Here is a 26,377-nt window from a genome sequence, read left to right as displayed (position 1 = left end):
AGAAGGATGACAGTCCCTCTGGGGCTACTACTGTTCTAATCCACTCTTCTATGAAACGCACCATATTCGTGCCCTCCGCTTTTTCCGACACTCCGATGACGCAGATGCTATTCCTACGGGATCGCTCTTCACTATCTTCTGCCCGCACTTCCAGCACTTTGACTTTAGTTTCCAGGTCCGTTAGTGTCTTCTGCATTGCTGTCATCTTCTCTGGGAGGCCTCCCAGTTACTTCTCTGTTGTTAGCACACGATCCTTGAGCTTCCGGTGGTCATCTTTTAACAGGGTTAAGTCTGTGCCTATGCCCCTACTTTCTCCTCCAGGGCCTCTCTGGAGGCTGTGATCACCTGCATAATATCAGTCAGCATTGGTTTCCTCTTCATCGTCGTCCGTCTGGGCGCCAGGGGCGTCCACATTGAGGACTGTGTCTCCTCTTTTCTTTTGTATTCTCCCCATTGCCTTGGGAAAGTTCTGGTGTCCCCTCTTTATTTCAGATCTTCTTTGTCCAGCGGTGGACAGCCATTTGCTAATTCGGTGGGTGCTTGTCATTGTCTCACCCCCAGCGGTCCCAAGGCCACCCTGGTCACTGCGTCTGCAGTTGCTTCATCGTTAAACTATCCCCCTCTGTGTTCCTGACTGCGCTTATCACTGGATGCACTAAGGCCTTTCCTCTTTCGGCGCACATCTCGCGGCCTCTGGAAAGGCGGCTTGCGTAGCCCCAAAGCCCGTGGTCCTGGTTCGAACGTCGTTGAGGTGTGGTAAATATTCTTTTTACCGAAACTGAATTTCATACGGAATCTTTAAAAATACAGTAAAATAGCTCAGAATAACAAGAGGCAGAATCCGTGGTATAAGAGGTTTCTAAATGGGCTTTATTCCATCCAAAATGGCCGACTCGAGTCGCGGCCTTCAGGTTCCGTCACCACGAGGGTTCAGGAAGTGAAGTACAATACTTTATTGACAAGAAGTAACTTTTATAGGTCATACATTTACAATGAAACAAGTGCAAAAAGGCGTAACAATTGATAAGATAAATTAACATAGTGATACGTAATTGAAACTAGGCGTAATAAAGAGCAAAAAGAAACATGATTGGCTCTCATTATCTTACATAGGTGGATCTATACGATAATACTTAACATGGATGCGTGCGCAGCAGCATGACGTGTGATTGACGTGCAACTAGGGGGTGAAGGGGACTTGACATTTAGCTCTACATGTGGAGACGAGAAGTCTAGGGGGTCATGTCAACCTAATCCCAAATCATATCTAACATCCTATGTTTAGAGAACTATGTTATCCACAAGGAAGGACTCTCGGACAGAATCTATTCTATACTAACTGTATGTGCGTGTACAAGCGTCTAAGTGTCTATATGAGAAGCGAGGGGCAGAAAACTTTCCATGGCAACAGGGCTATGAATCACTTGCAGGAGGACGGAAAGGCTGAGTCCTTTGCTTGTGAGCTAAAGGAAATGTTTACCTAAATCACTAGACAGGAATGCATCGGCTGAAGAGCAAAATAGATAATTCGAAGGTGAAATACAGCTTCTTGGCAGGCAGGCGAAAACTGGCCGAGGCAGGCACCGTTAGCTGCACAGGGAGTAGGACAAAGTTCATGGATACAGATGCGAGCTCAAGCTGAAAACTGTCAGAGACAGAGAGCAGGGAAAGGCTTTGAGGAAAGAATCGGGCCTACTTGCCTGAACTGTAAAAATGGAGTACCTTAGCCATATAAAGTCGGCGGCTTTTCATACTTAGGAATTGAATATCCAGCCCATTGATGGCGGATCTGACAGAGAACATGTCGACGGTAGACACACATATGTTTGCGTCTTGGAAACTGGAACTGGAGGGAACACACATGTACTTGTGACATGCACATAGAATCGTTGGGGTCCAAGATAGGGGACATAACTGATCAGGAAAATCCACATTTCCACATTCCCTCCTTGTCCCCTACTTGCCCTTCAAGAGATATCAATCTTCATTATTCCATCGATTTGCTCATGGAGCATCATTTCTTCTTCCTTCTTTTTCCGGCATTTTGAACGAGAACTTTGATATGGAATGCATGATGTGGCACACAGACCACAAATCGCTGGTCCACATTGCAGGCATAAACAACAACTGAAGAGCATAAGAAGGCCAATACCTAGGAAGGATAGAACTCTCCATCCCCAGGCTGATATCACACTCCAAAACCACCCGGACCACGTCCAAGTGCCTGGATTCTCGTGTATCTGGCTTACAATCTTATGAAGGCGTGTTATAGCTTTATATACAGATGGCGAATTTTCTGGTATGAATATGCAGCAGCTGGATCCGATGACCCTGCAAGCTCCGCCCCTATCGGCCAGGATGACGTCAAGGACAAGACGATTCTGGAGAACAACAATTCTCATCACTGATTGTTCCTCTGTCAGATTGCCTAGGGCGGTTATAGTCTCGTTTACTACAGCTTCAAGAGTCTTGGTGAGTCTGCGTATCAGCTTACTATTTGATATTGTACCTATATAGGGGAAGATACCTTTATTGAAATCTACATACTTGTCCCATGCCGTCTCAGTATAATCGACAACTGGGAGATCTCTACGCTCTCTTTTGTGTACTAAATGAACATTTCGATAATAATCAGGGGGAGCTAGGAAAACAGGTGGCAAAAGGAATGCTATGTAACAGGTACCATCCCAATCTAGAGGCAGACGCATATATGCCGTCTGACCACATATAAAGTAAGAATGGCGAGAAGCTCTAAATGAAGATTTCCCTTGATCACTATATTCTACTGTAGTAACGCATTTGCTATGGCCCATGTGTATGGAACCAACTTTTCTCACACATAATTCACCCTTAACTGGAAATACTGACATAGTGGGCAGAATTAATTCAACTTCGGATTTGACGTTCAAAATCATGAGGTTAGGCGTAAAATTACCTAATTTATACACTTCATTTTCTAAATCAGTTCCTGTTCTACTGGGGTGACCCTCCTTATTAGGGTGACAGACTTTGAATAAAACTAGATTCAGATTTCCCCATATCCAATGTTGTTGATAAACTGCTGTGTCTGGGTCTATGGAATTTAGTAAACTAAACCATGCTCCACAGGAGCCATTGTGTGTGAACGGATGTGGAAAGAAAGGCAGAACTCCTTTGTTATTCTGATAGGGAGGGAGTCGGCCACACACCCAACAATTGGTGGCATTACTAGTCTGATGGGAATGATGTAACATACTAATGAAGGTGTTATTGCGCAGCGCAAGTCTATAAGATAGTTCATGTGGCGGTAGGTCACTAAAAGAATGTTCAGCAGTAATATTATAAACATGTCTAGAAATAGGATGATATATGTGCAAAATCACACTCGTAATGATTATTAAAACACTCAATAAAAACAGAATTAATAATGTCCTCACACAGTAGCTACGCAGTGATTTACAATACGCCTGTCGTTTCAACATTTCTCTGGTATTTTCTCTACTCAGGTCCAAGGGATACATGTCAGAGACAATTCAACCGCTTCACCTTGGAGAGGACTTAAACAATCAAATTGCTCGACTGTTTGGGCCTAAGTTTTAATTTATAGTTCTGAGAGTCATTCCTTTCAACAAAGGGAAGTTTTGAATCAGTCTGTGAGGGAGTGCAGGGCACAGTGTCTATATCCGAGGATAGTCCATGAAATTTCTTAACGTGACTGGAATGTATCCATCCTTTGCGGCCCTCCACTTTCACGGCTGTTCTTGTGGTCAGCAGGACTAGCTTCGGTGTTTTCCACCTGGGCTCCAATTGGGTTTTCCGATCGAAATTCCTCACAAACACCAGATCCCCCGGAGCAACGTCATGGGGTTTCACCTCAGTGTTGTCAGGAAAAGCTGCAGCTACCTGTGAACGACAAGATTGTAGTGCAGACATCAAGGAAGCCAGGTAATCTGTCAGCATATTACAATTAACATCAGTTATTTTACGTGGTACAGGCGTCCCCCACATATTTGGTGGCCTTCCGAAGATCACCTCATACGGGGATAGCCCTGTTCGAGAGTGTGCTACCATTCTTATGTAAAATAGTGCAACTGGTAAGGCTACTATCCAGTCAACACCTTTCTCCTTACATATTTTAGACAATCTGATTTTCAAAATTTGATTATGTCGTTCCACGAGACCTGCTGCCTCGGGGTGTCGGACACAGTGGAACTTCCACTGATATCCCAACAAAAGTGAGACATGTTTCATTAATTCGGATGAGAAAGGCTGGCCGTTATCTGAATATACAACACGTGGTAGCCCGTACCGTGGGAAGAATTCTCGAACTAACTGTTTGGCAGTAGTCGGGGCCGTGTAATCTGATACTGGGTACGCCTCAGTCCATCGGGAGAGAGCGCAGACAACTACAAGAACATATTTGAATCCTCGACATCGTTCCATCTGGATATAATCCATTTGGAGCACTTCAAAAGGATGATCAGGAGTCTGGAATCCACCCTGTTCTACGGGAACACTTTTTCCCGGGTTGAACTGACAACATATCATACAGGTACGGACCTTTTGTTTAGCTGCTGCTCGTAAATGTTTATTGAACCAAATGTGTTGAATGCTATCTAGCATAGCTTTTTCTCCTAAATGCGCCGGGCTGTGAATTGTAGCTATAATGGCTTGGACCATAGAGTCAGGAAGAAACCATACAGATTTCTCCTTCGTCATCCATCCCTGATCTGTCTGGATCCCTCCTAGTTCAGTCCATTTCTTTAATTCTTCTGCAGTAGCATGTGTCTGTATGTCAATTACGTCAAGTGCGGGATCCTTAATTGTCATACACTGTGTTGGTGTCTGAACTATTGGCTTTGTCATGTCTAATGTGCGATTCTGAGCAGTCTGTTTAGCTGTTCTGTCAGCTAAATCATTGCCTTGAGAAATGATATCAGTAACCTTCGTGTGTGCTTTACATTTCATAATCGATATAGCAGTAGGTAGATGTATTGCGTCTAACAAGGCATGAATGAGGGGTCCGTGCTGAATGTGGGCACCATGGGAGGTTAAATAACCTCTCTCTCGCCACAGTACGCCGAAGTCGTGTACAACTCCGAATGCATAACGTGAGTCAGTGTATACATTAACTTTCTTATTTGTGGCTTGAATACAGGCTTGTGTTAGAGCAATAAGTTCTGCTGCTTGGGCTGACAAAGTATCTATACAATTTGTCTCAATAACTTCAGTGTCTGTTGTGACTGCATACGCGGCCACTAAATCTCCTGTACTTGTTCTCATGCACGATCCGTCTACATACAACGTCAGGTCTGGATCTAACAATGGAACGTCTGTCAAGTCTTGTCTAGGTTTCGTCTTTATTTCAATGATTTCAACACAATCATGAGCTAGTGGGTCTGTTCCAATTACAGGTAATAGTGTAGCAGGATTCAATGTATTACACCGTCGGATCTCTATGTGTGGTTGAAACAATGTCAGTTCATAACCGGTAAGTCTTGCTATGGTCAAGTGTTGTGTTTGTGTTCGGTTCACAAGAACCTCTACTGCATGTGGTACTTGTACTGTCAATGGATGTCCTAATACTATGGCATCGCTTTGTCTGATTGCTAAAGCTGTCGCCGCCACTGATTTCAGGCATGCAGGCAAAGCCTGAGCTACGGGATCTAATGTACTGGAAAAATAAGCACATGGCTTGCGTGATCCTGCTTGATCCTGAGTGAGTACTGACAAGGCAGTACCTTCACGTTCTGTAACAAAAAGTGTAAAATGTTTGCTATAACATGGTGTTGCTAAAACAGGTGCTTGACATAAAGCTTCCTTTAGGCTTTCAAAAGCTTGTGTATGTTCCTGAGTCCAAGGGAGAACAGTCGATGTGGCTGCCTCCTGTGTGGTTAGCTGAATGAGTGGTTTTGCTAGAAATGCGTACTGAGGGATCCACTGCCTACAATATGAAGTGAGGCCTATAAAAGCCCGCACTTCCTTTTGTGTCTGGGGTATTGACATGTTAGCAATTAACTGGATGCGATCTGGTGTAAGCTGCCTTCCCTCCTTGGACAGCGAGTGACCAAGATAAATAACTCGCTGGACACAGAATTGCAGCTTAGAAGGAGACACCTTGTGCCCCTTGTCGGCTAGAAAATGTAAAACTGTCAGAGAAGCCTTTTCACATTCACGTTCGCTTCTCGCGGTGATCAGCAGATCATCGACATATTGAAGCAGTGCAGTATTGACTGGCATGTGGATACTGTCAAGTTCTCGTTTCAGTGCTTGGCTGTAGATGCTGGGGCTTTCTGTGAATCCTTGGGGAGCGCGTGAGAATTTAAAGCTGCGCCCATTTAAACTGAATCCGAACAAATATTGGCTTTCCGGATCTATTGGGACGCTGAAAAAGGCATTCTTGAGATCAATTACAGTAAAGAATGTTGCTTCGGAATCAATTGCTGTCAATAATGATGATATATCAGGGACCACAGGAAATTGTGGTACAATGCACTTGTTTAGTTCACGCAAATCAATAACCAATCGGTATACTGGTGGGGCAGTAGGATCAGTTCGTTTAAGAATCGGAATTATCGGTGAATTACATACATTGGAGTCTGTTTCTACAACTACTCCCTGGGCAATTAGCTCATCAATGATTTTCAGCAAAGCCACTACAGCATCATGTGGTAACTTGTATTGTCGCATTCGTGGTAGTACCACTCCTGCTTTCAATGTGACTCGGTATGGTGTAATGTTCATGCAGCCAACATCCGTAGGGCCTTGTGCCCATAGATGTACTGGTAAAGTCTGTAGTCGGGGATCCATGTCCCTAGACACATAGTGACCTTTAAAATCACGTAGAAACAACCTTACTCCTTCCGGAGAACAACATATTATGGCTCCTAGTGCTTTCAGAGTTTTAATTCCTAACAGATTTTCTGGGCATGATTTAGTAAGCAATAAATCTGTAGTTCGTGTCAAAGGTCCTATCGTAAGTGGGAGAGGCTGTGATACTTCATTAACAATAGGTTTTCCTGAAAAACCAAGGGAAACATTTTGAGAGCCTGAGAGGGGTGCCCCTGGAACTTCACTACGTTTTATAGTTGTTCGACTTGCCCCTGTATCGAGTAAGAATTTTCTATCTTGACCTAATAATTCACTATGTACATACGGTCCTTCTTGATCTACAGGAATCTCGATGAGCGGTAAGTCAACTTCCCTCTCTAGGCTTGTTCATGCGTAACGCTGATACTCAGGATATTCATATTGTGCAGTCTGATACATTTGTCGTGTTGTGGTTTGTGTGGCAGTAGCAGGCAACGGTGGTGCAGCTGGCACAAACTGTATGGGCTGCTGTGAGGCTGGCATGGACTGTTGCTGAACTGGCATGGACTGTTGCTGAACTGGCATGGACTGTCCATGCTGCATAGCTCCTTGTTCATTCTGATCTTGTCTAACTAATCGTGGTCTCTCTTTTGCAATACCTGTAGCTATATTACGTTTCAGGACTGGACAATCGTGTACATAATGGCCTAGTTGTTTACAGTAATTGCAGGTTCCTCTTACAGGAGCTGCAGAATCACCAGAATGTGTTACACCCTTTTTGTGGCCCTCTGCTGGTACTGTCTGAGAAACTAGCATTTTCATTTTTGTATCCTTCATGCGTCTATGCTCGTGTTCTTGTTCATCCCTAATTCTATTGTGATGATACTGTAACATTTGTAGCATTTGTGACGGAGTGTTACTTTGCCAGGTACTCTCGAATTTCAATATTCTATTCTTCACTGGAGGCAATGCATTTTCCACTAATTTTGTCACAAATAAATGTGGATATGAGTCACTACTTGCTTTTATACCACTGTTTATACCAAAACATTTTTCAAATCGAGCATAATAATCGCTTGTGTCTTCATCTTGCTTTTGTTTGCAGGCTGTGATTGCACCCCAATCTTCCTTTTTTGTAGTTAATAGACGTGGCAGTACCTGTACTAGTAAACCTGGTAACAGTTTAACTTTATCCCCGAGCCCTGAACCTGCAGTTCGGGCCCTTTCTTCCTCTGCTAATGCTGTCCAGTCTATCTTTTGGTCTCCCACTTCCCACTCTTTTTCTTTCAGTTTTTCATAGATGCCAGCAGGCAAAAGCACCTTTAATATCGTCATAATATCAGGAAAGGTGTACTCTCCCATTAGTAACATGTCTTTAATTTCTCGGTGGAAACCCGCTGGGTCTTTGTCATGACTAGGTACTACTTTCTTCATTTCTAATAATTCCATTTTTGATATGGGTGTGTAAACAAATACACGGTGAAACTCATTGTCTTCGCCTTTTATTGGGTGCACTTCTCGTAAAGGATTTTGTCTATCCATATAGTACGGCGTTCTTTCTCTGTGGGGCAGCGAGAGAGAATCCGGATTTACAAAAAGGACATACTGTTTACGTGACACTAATATCTCTTTAATTAGCTTGTTACTAGAACCTCTCCATCTGTTCGTGAGTAGTTCCGTTAATATATCAGGTAAAGGACCAGGGTCAGCATGTTGGCTCTTATATAATATAAGGAGTTGCTGAATCATATAGATTCCAGCTAAACGTTGTTCATCTGCACTGAGATTAAAAAACGTGTGTGCTACGGTCTCATCACCGTATTTTTCAGGACTGTCAATCCAGTGAACAGCTGACCTGGCTAATTCTTGCTCATCCATGGAATCGAGGAGGTGGTAACCCCTTCGTTCTCGCAGTATTTTATCTGCGGCTTGAAACAAATGTTCAGGAGACTTCAGATTTATTACAGGCGTCGGATACGTTCTGCTATTATTTGGGCATACAGAGTGTATGGGATCAGAAAAACATCTAGCATTTTCACAGGACCTTCCTCTGCCTACATAGGCTATGGTCTCTGACTGTCTTGCGGAATTCCCTGATTCGGACACTTCATCTTGCTCGAACTCGTCTGTTCCCAATCTTTCTTCATGAATACGCTCTATTTCTCTACGGATTTTTCGGCACATGGCTATTATACAATTTTGCTTATCGTGTCTCCCTTCTGATATATTCTGGCTCCATCTTGTAAGAATAAGCATTGCATTCGGGTCTACCCCCGGACGGTCTTGATTTCTGATCACACAGTTTATGAGGAAACGTAACAGTTCCCCCTGTATCTCTACTTTCTGGAATTCCATAGCTCTGTTAATACATCCTGGATCTCGTCCTGTTTGAACAAAATGGTATATGTTATCTAGATGCGTAGTCATTCCTGGTAACCTTGCTAAATACTCTGCGGCTCGCCTGATGCGTAATGATGCCAGGACCATTTCGTCCTCTTTACCAACCACCGGGTCATATCTACAATTTACAAGGAGTTCCTTTAACGTACGTTCACTTACGAATTTAGGTGTACGTGAATGCGCTGATTCTTGAAAGACAAGTTTATTTATTCTGGGTGGTGTAAAGGTATTGCTAGCACCTCCCGTGGCCCCATCTGGGGCATCGGGTGTGAATGGGTTCGTTGAACGTGACACAGCAACTATGGGTGTCGATACCACTGTAGAATCGACTGCGGGGACAGAGGTGCTTGCCGAAGCTTGTATCGGGACTTGCTGTTGCACGGGGTCGGATACCTGATCCTGACGTTGAACCCCTCCGCCAGACGGTCTATGTAGTGTGGCGTTAGTATACTCGGGAGCTGTGTCGTCTAGATATGAGGAAAGAAAAACATCTTCTGCGGTTCTGGGATGCCCCTTTTGATGTACCTTAATTGGAAATAACGGGGGTGGCAAGTCTTTTGGCATCCCTGGAACAGCCTTTGGTAGTCCTTCGGTTAGAAGGGGATACATACCATTCATAAGAGCATTTCTTCGTCTATTTACTTGTTCTGACTTCACTCGGATACCTTCCTCAATTAATAGATCTTCTTGAACTTTATTTGAACTTTCTTTACTCCTCTCTTCTTGTCTACGTGCTTTTTCTGTACGTCTATGAGATTCTTTACGCCATAACTCAACAGCGTCTTTCTGTGACTGTCTGACCTTTCTTTTCCATAACTCTTCCTCCACTTTCATGATGCACTCTGCATCCCAGGTTCCCGCTGCGGGCCACCTTTGACTTTCCGGCAATCCCTTGGTATAATCTACCCATAGATCAAGAAACAATATGGCATCTAAGCCATGCTTGTGGTACATAAAATGCCCTGGAGTGTCCCTAGGAGGAATAGGAACTGCTTCTTCAAGCACCCCTTTTCTGGTAGTAATCTGTCTTAACTTCGAGAAGAGCGGCATATTGACAACTGATCTGATACTTACTCTTGAATTCACTTAATACGAAAAACACAATAATGAACAGCGAACAAAGAACAATCATTCATACCACAATATGCAAGACATTTGAACACTTTTAAACATTAAACATTAAACATTTTAACAATAACCGACAATGATGACAGTCTGCCTAACTAATCACCACGCTGAATTCTTGACAATAACTAAATACTTCGGAATACTTGATATACTGCTAAACAGTACATATACACTGCTAAACAGTGCAGACCGGATTTGTGTACCCAAATCCGTCTTGACCGGCACAACCTATGTGCGCGTCAACACGCCTCCTCGGCGATGGTACTCACCGAGTAGCTCCTTGAAACGGAAGGCCTCAGAGAATGGACAGGACTCGATAACTGCGGATAGCGGACCCTCTGGACATCGGGATTTCGAAAAACCTGGTGGGCTTCTGTATACCTCGGATCTTGCTCTCTCAGCTAGGCTCTGGTCGGGATACTTCGCACTTCTCACCGCCTCGTCTGGGTTGATCGCAGCCTCAGTCGCCCCCGCTTGACCGGAGGGAGCTTACAGGAAATCCTGCTGGTACGCGTTTATGGTCCGTCCAGCTGTGGCAGGAGACCGGGCCTGCAACGCACCGCCGGCGCGTGAGATGAGAAAGTGTCCCTGTTCGGGCGCCATTATGTGGTAAATATTCTTTTTACCGAAACTGAATTTCATACGGAATCTTTAAAAATACAGTAAAATAGCTCAGAATAACAAGAGGCAGAATCCGTGGTATAAGAGGTTTCTAAATGGGCTTTATTCCATCCAAAATGGCCGACTCGAGTCGCGGCCTTCAGGTTCCGTCACCACGAGGGTTCAGGAAGTGAAGTACAATACTTTATTGACAAGAAGTAACTTTTATAGGTCATACATTTACAATGAAACAAGTGCAAAAAGGCGTAACAATTGATAAGATAAATTAACATAGTGATACGTAATTGAAACTAGGCGTAATAAAGAGCAAAAAGAAACATGATTGGCTCTCATTATCTTACATAGGTGGATCTATACGATAATACTTAACATGGATGCGTGCGCAGCAGCATGACGTGTGATTGACGTGCAACTAGGGGGTGAAGGGGACTTGACATTTAGCTCTACATGTGGAGACGAGAAGTCTAGGGGGTCATGTCAACCTAATCCCAAATCATATCTAACATCCTATGTTTAGAGAACTATGTTATCCACAAGGAAGGACTCTCGGACAGAATCTATTCTATACTAACTGTATGTGCGTGTACAAGCGTCTAAGTGTCTATATGAGAAGCGAGGGGCAGAAAACTTTCCATGGCAACAGGGCTATGAATCACTTGCAGGAGGACGGAAAGGCTGAGTCCTTTGCTTGTGAGCTAAAGGAAATGTTTACCTAAATCACTAGACAGGAATGCATCGGCTGAAGAGCAAAATAGATAATTCGAAGGTGAAATACAGCTTCTTGGCAGGCAGGCGAAAACTGGCCGAGGCAGGCACCGTTAGCTGCACAGGGAGTAGGACAAAGTTCATGGATACAGATGCGAGCTCAAGCTGAAAACTGTCAGAGACAGAGAGCAGGGAAAGGCTTTGAGAAAAGAATCGGGCCTACTTGCCTGAACTGTAAAAATGGAGTACCTTAGCCATATAAAGTCGGCGGCTTTTCATACTTAGGAATTGAATATCCAGCCCATTGATGGCGGATCTGACAGAGAACATGTCGACGGTAGACACACATATGTTTGCGTCTTGGAAACTGGAACTGGAGGGAACACACATGTACTTGTGACATGCACATAGAATCGTTGGGGTCCAAGATAGGGGACATAACTGATCAGGAAAATCCACATTTCCACAGAGGAGTGGATTGTCTGGCTAACTGTAGGGCACCTTCCTTCGGAAGCCACTTTGCTTTGTCAGCGCCCCTATTTCTCGGTGTCTCCACAGCCCCCTAGGCATGCACAGCCTCTTTCATGGTCCAGCCAATTCCCTGTAGGCAAGTGAGTTCTTTATGCGCCTCCAGCCAGGCCTTTGTCCCACCACTTGGAGTATACAGCTCCTTCGAATTAACCCCGAGGGTCTGACTCGGCTGCTGCTAGTCCACGCTCTGCGGGATTGATTGCACCTGTCTCAGAATGCGCCTGGGGTCTGTGTTAGCGGGTCCTAGGACGCTCTCCTCCACGCATTTATGTGGCTGCTACTGGTTGAGGGACTCCAGCGCTACTCGATCTCTGGCAGTATATATGGCTGGGATTTCAGACGGTTCCCCCTCACGGCTCGTGTGTTCCCATACTATGCCTACTCTCACCTCTCATCTGGGCAGTAGTTCTCTAGGCCCAATCGTGTTTTCATATGCTGCAGTCACTTCCCGCCGCCAGGCAGCGCCAGCTGTCGTTGCGCACCAGGCCCTACACCCACTGGTCTAGGCCTACTTTCAGGGTCTGCCCCAGCGGGCATCGGTCATTGCACAGTTGGTGGCTCCCGATGTGGGTATCCGGGTTCTCTGTTGTTGGTCGTTCCCTCCAGAGTATATGGGGCAGACCGATCATCTACTGCCCAGAACCACCCTACGTGCAGGGTCCACATAGGCCTTTCTTTTGGCTATAGCACAGCTTCTGGGCAACTGGCAGTCAGGAAGCTTCCCCGTCTCGAGCAAGTGCTGAGCTCGCAAGCGCTCGTTTAAGGCACCTTCACACTCCTCTCCACTAGTTGCGGAACTCAGCGGGTGGTTGCGCTGTGTCCCGGCGCAGACGTCCTTGCCCCGCCACCTCCGTCCCGCCACTCGGGCCTAATTGCTGGGAGTAAGTTGGCTAATTCAAGATTTCCCTGTGGTTTCTCCAAAACGAAGCGAGACTCTCGCCGCTGTGTGAATCGCCCGCCAGTGTTCAGGGATGAACGCACTTCCACTCAGGTGCACAGGCTGTTCGGACGGTCCCCCTCTCAGGTGCGACTGACTCCGGAATCTGGGGATCACAGTTCAATCCCCGGTGCTTGCGGCAGATTAGCCCAGCACCATGTGACTCTGGGCAATAGCTTGCTTAATCTTCCAGACGGCCCCCAGTGCCTAGAGACCCTAACAGGTGATTGTTCGCGCTTTACAAATGTGGATTATTATTATAAACATGTGGGTGTCACTTTAAATGCACCTGAATTTGTTTCCTTGCCTTGCCTTAAGAGAGTGCTTGGTCTTGTTTTATCGCCTCTTTTTTTGGAAGTGCTTTTATGTGTGTTATTTAAAGGTGCAGCAGTGCATTTGCCTCCTCTCTGGAGTTCAGAGTTTAGGTGTGTCTTATTGTGTCAAATTACAAGCACTACATGCACGAACAGGAAATCCCAAATCAATCCCACAGATAGGCACAGTGACACAACAATCGTCCAGGGAGATTGGCCCCAATAAAGCACACATGAGATGGGTGAGCGCACTCAAAAAAACACCATAAAATGCAGATGCCATATAAGTTAGGAACATATAGCCAATCAGCACATAGCACACACACCACGCGCAGCGATCACATGCTCACCATGCCGGACACCTGGACATGTTACCCACAGGCCACATTGTGTCCACGCAAGGTCGAGGTCCACCTGGATTCTCCTTTGAACAATTAATCTATGACACTGAAGGCAGCGAATTACTATACAAGGATCACCAGAATTGTTTGCAGCATACAATGAACGGTATGCAAGCACATCTCAGATCAATTGTTGAGACAGTCCTCAGACCCTATGCCTGTAACTGATCTCCCAGCTGCAATGTTTAATTAAACAAACTGTTCTTGTTTAGCAAAACACCTCTTTACTCTTGTTTTTTCAAGGTATTTCTTGTTCAAGCAACACGTTTTGTCACTTCCTGTTATGTTGTAAACCAGAAAGCTAGCCGTATAGACAATGATACCCAACTTTTCTTTGGTCAAGGTTGTGGATTTGGAGCAGTGGAATGATACTACTCATTCATTCAAAAGACTGAGAAAACCGAAAAGCCCTTTGGGGCAGACAAACACAAGACCAGGGGGAAAAACCTTTGATTCAGGAGCTGAGAATTGAGATTTACAAGGAAACTGTCCAATCATGCGCAAAGGCAGGCCACAAAGTCCACTCTAAGGACCTCATCCACAAGAAAATGATGCAACACGGCGTTGCAAGGCATTTAGCTGCACTGTTCTGCATCATTATCAAAGCACAGGGATGCGTTGTATTAACAACAGTACAGTGCATCTCTGTGCAGGTGTCTGCACTGCAGGAATGATTGTTTTTGTGCAGGACGGGACACCTTTCTGCACAAAAACAATCATTAATGACATTTTCCTCTTTCTATGCATGCTGCAGAATGAAGCACGCATAGAAAGAGGAAAAAACAATGAGAAATAAAAGTATTTTAATTGGTGTATCATTTTGCCATTTGTATGTATGTATGTATGTATTTACATTTATAAAGCGCACTGTAACCCTACGGGCATCCTGGCGCTGAGACACAGTAAAAAGGGAAGGTAAAAAGCAAGCTGCAGAAACTAAGCCAGCCGGCCGGTTACACTCTAGGAAAGAGCCAAGTCTTAACTTTCTTTCGGAACAGCAGCAGGTCCTGTGTTTGCCTCAATTCTGGGGGGAGACTATTCCATAAGCGAGTGGCTGCTACGCCGAACGCTTGCCCCCCCATTGTAGATCTCTTAATCCTCTGGATAATTGCCAAATTAGCTGCAGAAGAACGCAGGCTACATACAGGTACATACCATCCAAACCTAACCTGGAGCGGTTTGGGTCCAAGTCCGTGAAGCGCTTTAAAGGCAATACACAAGGACTTGAACAATATCCTTTGTCTCACCAGGAGCCAATGCTGCTCAGCTAATGCCTGAGATGTTGATGACCCACGAGCTCTCATTAAGACAAGCTTTGCTGCTGCCGCCTGGATACTCTGGAGCCGCGAATCAAAAAACTCGGGGAATCCAGTAGCAGAGCATTACAGTAATCCAGGCGGCTGAGGACAACACACCTAACCACTGTGCCTCTAACCTGAGGTGGCAATAGTGGTAGTACCTTACAGAGTCCTCTGATGAGCGTATAGCAATTCCTGACTAATTTGTTTACATGCGATTCCAGGTTAAGCTTCTCATTAAAGCTGACCCCCAGATTGTGTACCATGCTCACGGGTACCAGAGGTGCATCTGTAGGGATAGGCCAGAAGTCAGATGGCAAAGATGTCGTCACTCTGCCCACCCTACAGTGCAGAATCTCTGTTTTATCATTATTAAATTGCAGAGCATTGTTTCTCAGCCATGACACCATTTCACACATACACTTATGGAATGTTTCTTGGGAGTCCGCATGGTCGCCTTCCAAGGACACAATCAGTTGAGTGTCATCGGCGTAATTAACCACACTTATATTGTTGGCTTTGATGACCTCCAACAGCGGCCGCATGTAAACATTAAATCAGTTGGGACTAATTGAGGACCCCCGAGGGACCCCATGCTCATTCACGGTAAAGTCTGATTGAAAAGGAGGCAAAGCAACGGCCTGCTGTCTACCTGCCAAATAAGACTGAAACCATTGCAAGGCCATATTTGCCACCCCCACTTCTTCCAATCTTGTCAGTAAGGTGGCATGGTTTACCGTATCGAATGCAGCGGACAGGTCCAACAATATCAGCGTCGCAGATTGTCCTCTGTCCGCACGCGTCTGAAGATTGTCCAACAAGGTAACCAGTGCGGTCTCAGTCCCATGGCCTAGACGAAAACCAAATTGATCTTCCCCCAGCTTATTATTCCCTTCCAAAAAACAGGAGAGTGCTCGGCTCACCAGGCGCTCAACTATCTTTACTGGATATGGTAAAAGGGAGATTGGTCTGTAGTTCCCAAGACAGTTAGGGTCCAATGAGGGTTTTTTGAGGAGAGGTGAAACTATCGCCTCCTTCCAACAAGATGGAACCACTCCACTGCTAAGAGATTGGTTACACAGCTGGTGAAGCAATGGAAGGATCTCAGAACCCAGCTCTTTCCAAAGTTTTTGGGGGATGGGATCCAACGGTGAGCCAGAAGAGACCCCCATTGCCACCCTGACGAACTCTTCCTCCGTAGGCAATTCCCAGTGGTCAAAGGTAATCCCTTGCCTCCATGGCTCCATCCCAATATCCCTAACCCCAGTTAAGTTAGCTGGTCCTATTTCTTCCCCTTCACTAGTGCCTAATGGGGTATCTGGTTTCAGACCTTCAATGATCCTATTAAGCTTTTTCTTAAAGAAGGCTGCCAGGGCATTACATAGCTCTTGCGACGGAGTAATCTTATTACTTGTGCAATCAGGATTGGCCATGTCTCTCAGTATATTAAAAACACATTTAGCACAATTTGGTGATTTTAAGATAAGATCTGCAAAATATGCCAACTTGGTGGTCACTATCTCTTTTTTATACTTAGCTAAGCATTCCTTCCAAGTGGCTTTATCATTATTAGCATAATGCATTCTCCACTGTCTCCACATGTATAATACACTCAGTCACCTTCTGTCACTAGGGCACTTTATTCACTGTAAATTCATGTCACTTGCGTCGTTCTATTTTAAGAATCATTAGACAGCCTCTTTTTGAATTCTTTGATTGATGGAAAAAGGAAAAAAGTAAAAAATATGATACCTTCGCAAAAATTGTTATTGTCTATGTGTTCCATCTTTTGTCTTGAACAATTAATTCACGCTAAATAGTATATGAATTGTAAAGAATTTTTTTTACCCTACAGGACCACTTGTTACTTATTGTATACATGCCCAGGTTCTGAGGGATACTTGGTTATCCCATTGTTTTCGACATTTTCCCACAATAAGCAACATCTTGGTTGTACTTTAAGAGAACAGCACAAGTGACACATTGGGTGGAATTCATGTTAATTATTAGAGTACAGGTAGAGACTTACAACTCCCTCTGAACGTACCTTCATTGTTTTTTTTCCAGTTCACAAACCTTCCCAGTAATATGCCTGTAAAACTGTGTTTGGCACAGGTTTCCTGGCATACTACTGGAAATGTCACATAGAACCTTCCCTGGATACTAATCCCCCATGTGGAAATTTAAATAGCGTAAATATCAGCTCAGGATGCCCACTGTGTAAATACCTATATATTTTTTTCTCTGTGAGAGTAACACCTTTCCCTGTCAAGGCAGCCCTTCCGACAGCCTTTCCCTATTCCACAATCAAATGTGAGGGTCATCTGTTCCCCTTCCCACCCTGGAAGGGACGTTACTCCAGCCCTTGGTGGGAGTAACTTTCTGACCATTTCCAGGTTGGGAAGGAAGGAGTTTGATTAGAGTTTCTGAATGCCACTAGACCTACATGTTTGTGGGTTTTGATGAACTAACAAGTCAAACTACACATTGTAACACCCTCTTTCCAATCCCTGTATGGGATTAACTACTACAGATTATTCTGTACGTTGAAGAACCAGAACCTTTTGGGCCTGGCGGCGCAGGGTTCGCCTTAATCTTCTAGGTTCTCCTGCTCAGCTACACAGAGACACGGGACACTCTGTCGGCGTAAAAGATCGGATTTTATTAGCTGCAGCTAGTACAGTTATCCTAGAAGTACACAAGGTAGGTTCTCAGGAGACTGCCACTTCACTCTGTGGCGCACAATCTTATATACTATATAGATAACATATACATTACCCAGTATACACCCAGAACATACAAGAAAGAGCCAATAAGGAAAGTTGGAAAACAGGACAGAACCAATAGGAGAGTTTTGAAAACAAAATTGTCAGATGACTTTAAAAAACCTCTCCTCCAACTATGTTTGTCACCCCTCCCTCAAAATAATTTATTAACGGATTCGTAACTAACTTGCAGGTGGCGAGATACGTTTGTGTGTGTTGGAGGACAGTTGTGAAACGAGAGAATGCTAGCAGAGGACAGTGAAGGCCAGACGATAAGATAAAGTCAGAGAAGAATAGTGTGAACCAACAGATAGTTGAGACGGGGATTAGAAAAACCAGACAGGGATTAGTGTACTCGGCCAAACCTAACACCAGTTTTGCAAATAAAGGCAGAAGGCGTATTTTTGACACCAGGCTGCAGAAAAAGCAGAATAGACTTTGTTCGCCGTGCTGCCTGAGTGATGGCAACATAAAATGGCGGCGGAGCACAAAATGGCGGGTCGATTCGATCACGATCGAAAATCGAAGTTCCTCAGACCCTCCTTTTGCCAGAACTCAGGCAAGATACTCAGGCTCATTTTAATCTGAGTCAATGTCGATGGCCATAAGGTCATCGAGCTGTTGCTGTAGCATCATTCTGATATTCTCTGTTCTTTGTGACTTGGGTTTAGGGATGCACATAGTGGCACAGAGGTCGCAGATGGCGGGGCCACAGTGCATACAAAGGCAACAAGAGAATATGATGGCTAAGATTACTCCAAGAAACGTCAATATTTTCCAACCCCATTTGGACAGTAGTCCCCAAAACCACTCCAATAATGACCAATCTCCTTCGTCCTGATTAATCGACTCAGAGATCATGTGTAACTTAGAGATAGCTTGGTATACTGTCGGAGCATCATTTGGTATGAAAATACAGCAACTTGACCCGATCAATTTGCATACTCCCCCACGATCTGCAAGAACAAAGTCTAAGGCAACTCGGTTTTGTAAAGTCATGAGACGAACGGCCTGTAGTTCTGCCGTGATATTGCTTAAGGCTCCTACAGTGATGTCTATTGTGGTCTCTACGACACGAACCAATTGCCTTATATTTCTGCTGTTGACCATCGGACCCCAAAAAGGAAGAAATCCTTTGAGGAAATCTCCTCCCTCTTCTCCTGCTGTGTCTTTCGAATCAATAATCCCTCTGCCATATCTGTTTCGATGATGATTTGCGGAAGCGGTGTAGGTTGGGGTAAGAAGGAAAGCTATATAGCAAGTACCGGAGAAACCTGTTGGCAACCACGTATAAGCCCTATTATAACAAATGAAATATGTGCCTTGAGACGGCACTAAAGGAGGCGAGTTTTGAGAAGAGTAGACATATGTGTGAGAACAGCTATTTCTTTGTATATTGTCAGCAGACTGACCATTTATCTGTAAACAGAAATTGCCCTGATGTGGTATTGTCCAAATCGGTGAAGATTTTCCTTTTTTAACTTTATCACTAAGGCTAGTGACATATTGGGTGACGTTCCACTTAGTGTACGCCTTTCTTTCGTCAATGGAGATCTTACTATTTTCCATGATTTTAGCCATAGCTACCATTCCCTTTATCAATGAACTATGACTAAAATCCGGATCACTAACACGTGAACTAACGGATCGTCTGAATTTGCTTTGATAGGCATTGGAGAAGATGACAAAATAGGCCCAAGCAGACCCTTCGTAGGAGAACGGAAGGACTAAATACGGCATTCCTTTTTCTACGGTATGTGGCATGAGTCCACACACCCAACAGTTAGTTGTATTGATCACTAATTGATGTTGATGTAACAACTGGACAAAGGAATTGTTGTAATATTCAGTTCTTCTAATGAGTTCATGTTGAGGAAGGGTATGAAATAGATGTGGAGAGACAGTAGAAGAAGACGAAGAGGTAGAAGGAGAGACAACTTTTTGCTGCAGGGTAATAGCAATCCAGTTTATACATGCCAAAAGAATACATAATAATATAATAATACATAAAGCAATACCACAACGACTATATATTTCTTTGCAATAACTCTTTTTATCGTTACCTTCTCTTTTGCCTAATGTAGTCTCCATCTTTCTAAGTGGATGCTCACGGCAATCATCCTCAATCACTCAATTATAATTATCTGCCGTCCTATGACACTGCAAGTCCTGTAGGCCTATTGCCACTACTCAGGTCACAATTAAGACTCCTACCGTGCCCCTGCAACTGGGACAGAGTACTACACAAGAGAGAAAGATTCTAAGTGTTCTTTGGTCTGGGTCTCAAATTATAGTGTTCTTTTCCAGGGGTGGTCTGGTTTTGGAACAATGTTCGTGGATTGGTCGTATTCAGGCACCGATGTGATGGTATTGCTACCTGAAGAATGTCGTCGTCCTCTTTCTCAGACCATGTTCCATTCAAGTGTGCATCACTGAAGAGTACAAATCGTGGAACTTTCTCACTTTCTGAGTCACCAACGCCTCTACGAACCCACTGATCAAAGGGCAAAGGCAAAGGCACTTTCTCACAATGCACGCTGTGAATCCAATTTTTCTTTCCTTCGACTTTGACTGCTGTTCTTATGGTCAGAAGTACTAAACGAGGCTCCCTCCACCTGGGCTCCAAATTTTTCGTCCTTTGGAAATTCTTGGTGCAGACCCAGTCACCTGGTCGGATGGAATGACCTGGGTCTGTGGAAGCCTCCGGTAAAGCACTCTGAACCTGTTGATGGAGAACACGCAATTTAGTCGTAAGATCATGCAAGTAGTCAATCAACATTGGATATGGTAAGTCTGAGTATTTCTTAGGGCGCGGGACTCCCCATACATTAGCCGGGCGTCCAAAAACCACTTCGTAAGGACTAAGTCCCAAACGAGAGTGTACTGCAGTTCTGGTGGACAGAAGAGCCAATGGTAAAGCATCGGGCCAATTGAGTCCTGTACTAGCTTGAACTTTCGCAAGTTTTAACTTTAAGGTTCCGTTGTAGCATTCTACTAAACCCGCTGACTGTGGATGATTTGCCGCATGGAACTTTTGCTTGATACCAAGACCTGCACAAACTTTTTGCATGACTTGGCCAACAAATTCGCTCCCATTGTCAATTTGTCACTCCAGACAATGCGCGGCAAACCAAACCTGGGGAAGAATTCTTTTAGTAAAGCTTTAGCTGTGGATAAGGCTGTGTTGTCTTTTAAAGGGTATGCTTCTATCCATCTTGAAAAGGCGCATACTACCACCAGAACGTATTTAAGGTTGTTGCATCGCTCCATATGAATATAATCGATCTGCAACACCTCAAGCGGATATGTTGGAGGAGCAAAGTGACCCGCTGGAGTTGGGGTTCCCTTTCCCGGGTTGTACATCAAACAAATAATACAATGTTTCACTACATTGTCTGCGCATTTTGGGATCTCTTCATTTTGCCACACTGGAGCTAGAAGCTTGCATATACCTTTTGCACTTAAGTGGGCTGGACAATGCGCCATAGTAACCACTGGGAGTACATAGGCATCTGGTAACAGCCAACGTTGATGTTAAGATAATTCCACCCAACAACCCATTTCATCCAACATTCCCGTACTTTCTTGCCACTTGCTCAACTCTCTCTCTGAAGCCTCTTTCTGAATCGCTCTTACACTTTCCACTGTATCCTCATACATTCCTCTCTCTCTAACCCAATTTGCAGGACCTGCCACATACATTCGACTTGTTGCATCTCTCGCTGTCTTTTTCGCTACTTCATCTGCAAATGCATTTCCTCGACCAACATCATCTGTAATCTTTTTGTGTGCACTACACTTCCCAATTGCTATTTGGGTGGGTAAGGCAAGTGATTCAAGAAGATCAGTCACTAACTGACCATGTTGTATTTTGGTGCCATGTGAAGTGAGGAAACCCTTTCCTTCCAAAGACGCCCAAAATTAAACGCTACACCAAAAGCATACTGACTGTCGGTATACACGTTTACCCTCTTTCTTTTTGACAATACGCATGCTCTCGTTAAAGCTATCAATTCTGCTGCTTGAGCTGAATTGTGTCTGATACGTGCAGTTTCCACAACTGTATGCAAAGTAGTTACAGCATAGGCTGAAGCTGTATCTCCATTGGGCATTTTAAAACAAGATCCATCTACTCATAGAGTTCCATCCGGATTCTCTAGCGGCGTATCTTTCAGATCAATTCTTCCTTTTGTCTCTTCCTCAGTACGAAAGAAACAATCATGTTGCTCCTCAACACTTTTCTCATCTGGAAGGGGCAACAGAGTAGCTGGATTTAGGGTATTACATCGTTTGATGTGCACGTGACTAGCCAAAAGCGTCAGTTCGTATCCAGTTAGACGAGCACTCGTAAGATGCTGCGTTTTCGTTCTGTTTAGTAAAGTATCCACTGCATGTGGTACCATGACAATGAGAGTATTATCTAGCACCACTCCAGCGGACTGTCGAATAGAAATTGCTGCTGCTTTGAGACAACTAGGCAATGCTTTAGCTACCGGATCTAACGTAGCCAAAAAATAGGCACATGGCCGTTGTTTGTCTCCAAATTGCTGTGTTAAAACTGACAACGCACAACCCTCTCTCTCATGAACATAGAGTGTAAAAGGCTTACTGTGATCAGGGGTGCCTAGTACAGGAGCAGAACACAGAGCAGTACGTAAGTCAGTGAAACTCCTTTGACACTCGTCAGTCCAAGGAAGAGGCTGAGGCGTATCTTTTAAAGTGAGTGTCAACAAAGGTTTGGCCAACAGAGAGAAGTTAGGGATCCACTGCCTACAGTAGGAAGTAATACCTAGAAAGGCACGTACCTCCCTTTGCGTGGATGGCACAGACATTTGCGTAATCATCTGAATTCGTTCTGGTGTTAATCGTCGTCCCTCCTTTGACAGGAGATGACCCAAGTAGGTAACTTCCCGACGGACATATTGTAATTTGGAAAGTGAAACCTTATGATTCAGATTAAACAAATGGCGTAACAACGCAACAGTGACATTTTTGCAAATATCTTCTGAATCAGCAGCAATTAACAAGTCGTCCATGTACTGCATAAGAGCAGCACCAGACGGCAATTGAAAAGTATCGAGATGACATTTTAAAGCTTGGCTGTAAATGGAAGGACTTTCACAATAGCCCTGAGGTGCGCGCTTAAACCGGAAACTTCGGCCTCCAAGAGAGAAGCCAAAAATGTCCCTACTCTCTTCGGCAATGGGAATACTAAAGAAGGCATTCTTTAGATCGATAACAGTGAACCAAGTCGCTGTGGAAGGTATCATTGTCAACAGAGCAGTGATATCTGGGACGACAGGAAATTGTGGTGCAACAATTTTGTTTACCGCCTGTAGATCAATCACGAAACGATATACAGGTGGCTGAGAAGGATCAGTGCGTTTAAGAACAGGAAGAATAGGACTATTGCATGTGTTACCTCTCGTTTTTTCAACCACACCCTTCTGAATCAAATCATGAATGATTTCCAAAAGTGCTTTTTCACCTTCAGTGGAAATTCTATACTGCGGAATACGTGGTAATTCAACATTGGGCTTGAGAGTGACAACATAAGGTGGAATTTCGAGACAGCCCACATCATTCGGACCCGTGGCCCAAAGCGTTGCTGGAAGAGAAAGCAATTCAGGTGGGAACTGATCTTTGGACAAATACATTGGGGAAATCAATTTCTGTCCTAAAGTAAGATGTACACCAGAAGGAGAACAATATATCGTAGCATGCATTCTTTTCAATAGGTCCAAACCCAACAGATTCTCACCGCAACCATTCGTCAACAGAAGTGGAGCTTCCAAATCATAAGGGCCAATTGAAATGGGCAAAGGGCAAGAAACCGGATTACGAACAGGGGCGCCAGAAAATCCTACAGAAACATTTGTTAAGCCAGACAAAGGTGCCCCAGGGAGTTTGGAATGAATGATAGAACTTCTCATCGCCCCAGTATCTAGAAGAAATGGCTCTAAAACACCCATTGTAGTGACGTTAACATAAGGACCACTCTGGTCTACTGGAACCGATACAACTCCCTTACTTTGTCCATGGCTGTCCTAGTTGGCATGAAGACTTTCATTTCCGTCTTTAATATAACAATCCTCATTGTAGTACTGTGTAGACCGAGCGTTTTGCTGATCAAAGTAATTCACGGAATTAGAAGGAGGAAGGGAACGCTGTTCTTGGGTCAACATACCTCGACCTCTACCTCTGTTTGCTGACTGGAGGCCAGCACGACCTCGTGGAGCAGATGGTGTTCCATTGCGCTGCAATAAAACCGGACAACTATTCTTAAAATGACCTTCCTCTCTACAATAGGCACATTGATTAGGTCCTAACAAAGGTCACGGAATATATGGCTCAGGTTTTTGATACAACCTCTGAAACTGCGGAGGCTGTTGAAACTGAGGCTGAACATAGCGAGGAGGATAAGCTTGTTGCAAGAGAACATTCGTTTTTAATTCTTTCGTCTTTTTCTCTTGCTTTTCTTTCTCTTCTTTATCCCTGTTTTCATAATATTGTGCAATAGCCAATATCTGGGCAGAAGAAGAAACAGCCCATGAACTTTCAGAATCTTTCAATTTGTGGGACAGCTCAGGAAGCAAATTAAATACGAATTTGTCTACAAATAATCGCTGACCACCCTCTGTAGCCATATCTTGACCACTGTGATCAATAAATGTCTCCTCGAAACGAGTGAAGAAATCAGGGACACTTTCATCTTTCTTTTGTTTGCATGCCGCTAATTTATCCCAATTAACTCTCAATGCAGGAATCAACGTTTTCATTAGTGTAATAATCCTACTAGGGAGTTCTGAAATCAAAGCGTCAGGCTTTGCACCACCCACTTGGTCTCTGTCTGTGGCAGTTATAACATCCCAAGTAGCACCTAATTCTTGTGCGTGATTCTCTTTATGAATCTTAGCCCATATTGTCTGTGGGACTACATTTCCCATTTCCCATTAGCAAATTGATATCAGCTAGGTTCACCTAGGCGGCAGTGAAGGAAGCTGCGTGTTCTTTGAGCTGTGCGTTATACTTTTAAACATTCATATTTTAAATCTTTTAAACGTTTGCTATTTTGCACTTACCTGCACTTTGAATCTGTGGGGATAGTTGATGCGTGGAGCTCTGGGGACGGAGTTGTGTTCAATACTCCGGGGGCGGCTGACATCTTGGGAGGAGGGGGTTAGCGGTGCAGTTGCCGCTGAGAGCTTGCGCGTCCTGGCTCAATAGGGGCGGATGTGGCGAGCGCGCAGTGGACGCGCGCAGTGGACGCGCCCAGCGGGCGCGCCGCTGGCGCGCCAAAGGTGCGCCAAAGGCAAGCCCGTCTGCGCCCGTCCGCACCTGAACGAGACCAGAGGCCACGACCTCTGCTCCCGCAGCTGTAGCACTGCGCCCTTATACGTCTGATCAGCTAAGAAAACTCCGTGGCACGTACAAGTGTCACCACTGCTTGGGCCCCCCCTTTGACCAGATCCACTGCGCTCAATGCAATTTCGCCCTGAAGTTAGAGGATCAGGCGGGTAAGACTTGTCCTTTAAACTCTGATTTTAAAATGAAGCTGGTAAACTGCCGTTCACTACCAAAACACTCGCTAGAAATGAGACTGCTTTTAGAAGATACCAGCCCGGATGTAATGTTTCTCACTGAGACTTGGCTTACGGACTGGTCTAATCCAGCGGTTGTTCAGGCACTCCCCCAAGGTTACACCATCCAGAGGCAAGATCGTTGCCTTATTAGAGGAGGAGGGCTTGCCATTATTCACAGGGATTCCTTTAGTTGTCGGATCTCGGACGGGCTTATCCGGGATTGCGAAAGCTGCTCCTTCTCAATCAAATTTACACCTACATCCACCTTCTCAGGCATGCTAATATACCGACCCCCAGGAGCGATAGGATCCTTTATTGGTGACTTGGTGGATAATACATCCATACTGGTCAGCTCCCTGCCGAATTTCACTGTTCTGGGAGATCTTAACTTACACCTCGAATCCCGCTCCGCCACTTATGTGGAGGAAGTATCGGATGCCTTAGAGGTGTTACTTCTTTCCCAGAAAGTGACGGGTCCAACTCATGTCAAAGGACACCTGCTGGACCCGATTTTTACCAATACCTACATCCAGGTAGAGGACCCCCAGCCGCTCCCCTGGACGGACCATTATCTAATCTCATTTTCCTTGCCGGCCTCCACGAGCAGGAAGGCTGAAAACCACTCCAAAATTCTGAACCGGAACTGGTCAAATATTTCTATGGAGGAATGGGTTGCCATCCTTAAAGAAACACGCCCCCGTCTCGACCCTGACCCTGAAACGGCAAATTTACAATTCAATCACTGGATCAAAAATTCACTGGACGTACTAGCCCCTATAAAACTCAGGGACATTAAAAAGGGCCCAAAAAAAGTTGCATGGTATACCGTGGAACTGAGAGATCTTAAACGGAACTGTAAGCAACTTGAGAGACAGTGGAGGAAAGACTTTTCACTTGAGAAAAAG

The sequence above is a fragment of the Triturus cristatus genome, chromosome 3_1 (genome assembly GCF_964204655.1).
Source record: "Triturus cristatus chromosome 3_1, aTriCri1.1, whole genome shotgun sequence".
Classification (NCBI taxonomy): Eukaryota; Metazoa; Chordata; class Amphibia; order Caudata; family Salamandridae; genus Triturus; species Triturus cristatus.
The sequence above is the reverse complement of the archived record's forward strand: the minus strand, read 5'-3'. Positions refer to the sequence as shown.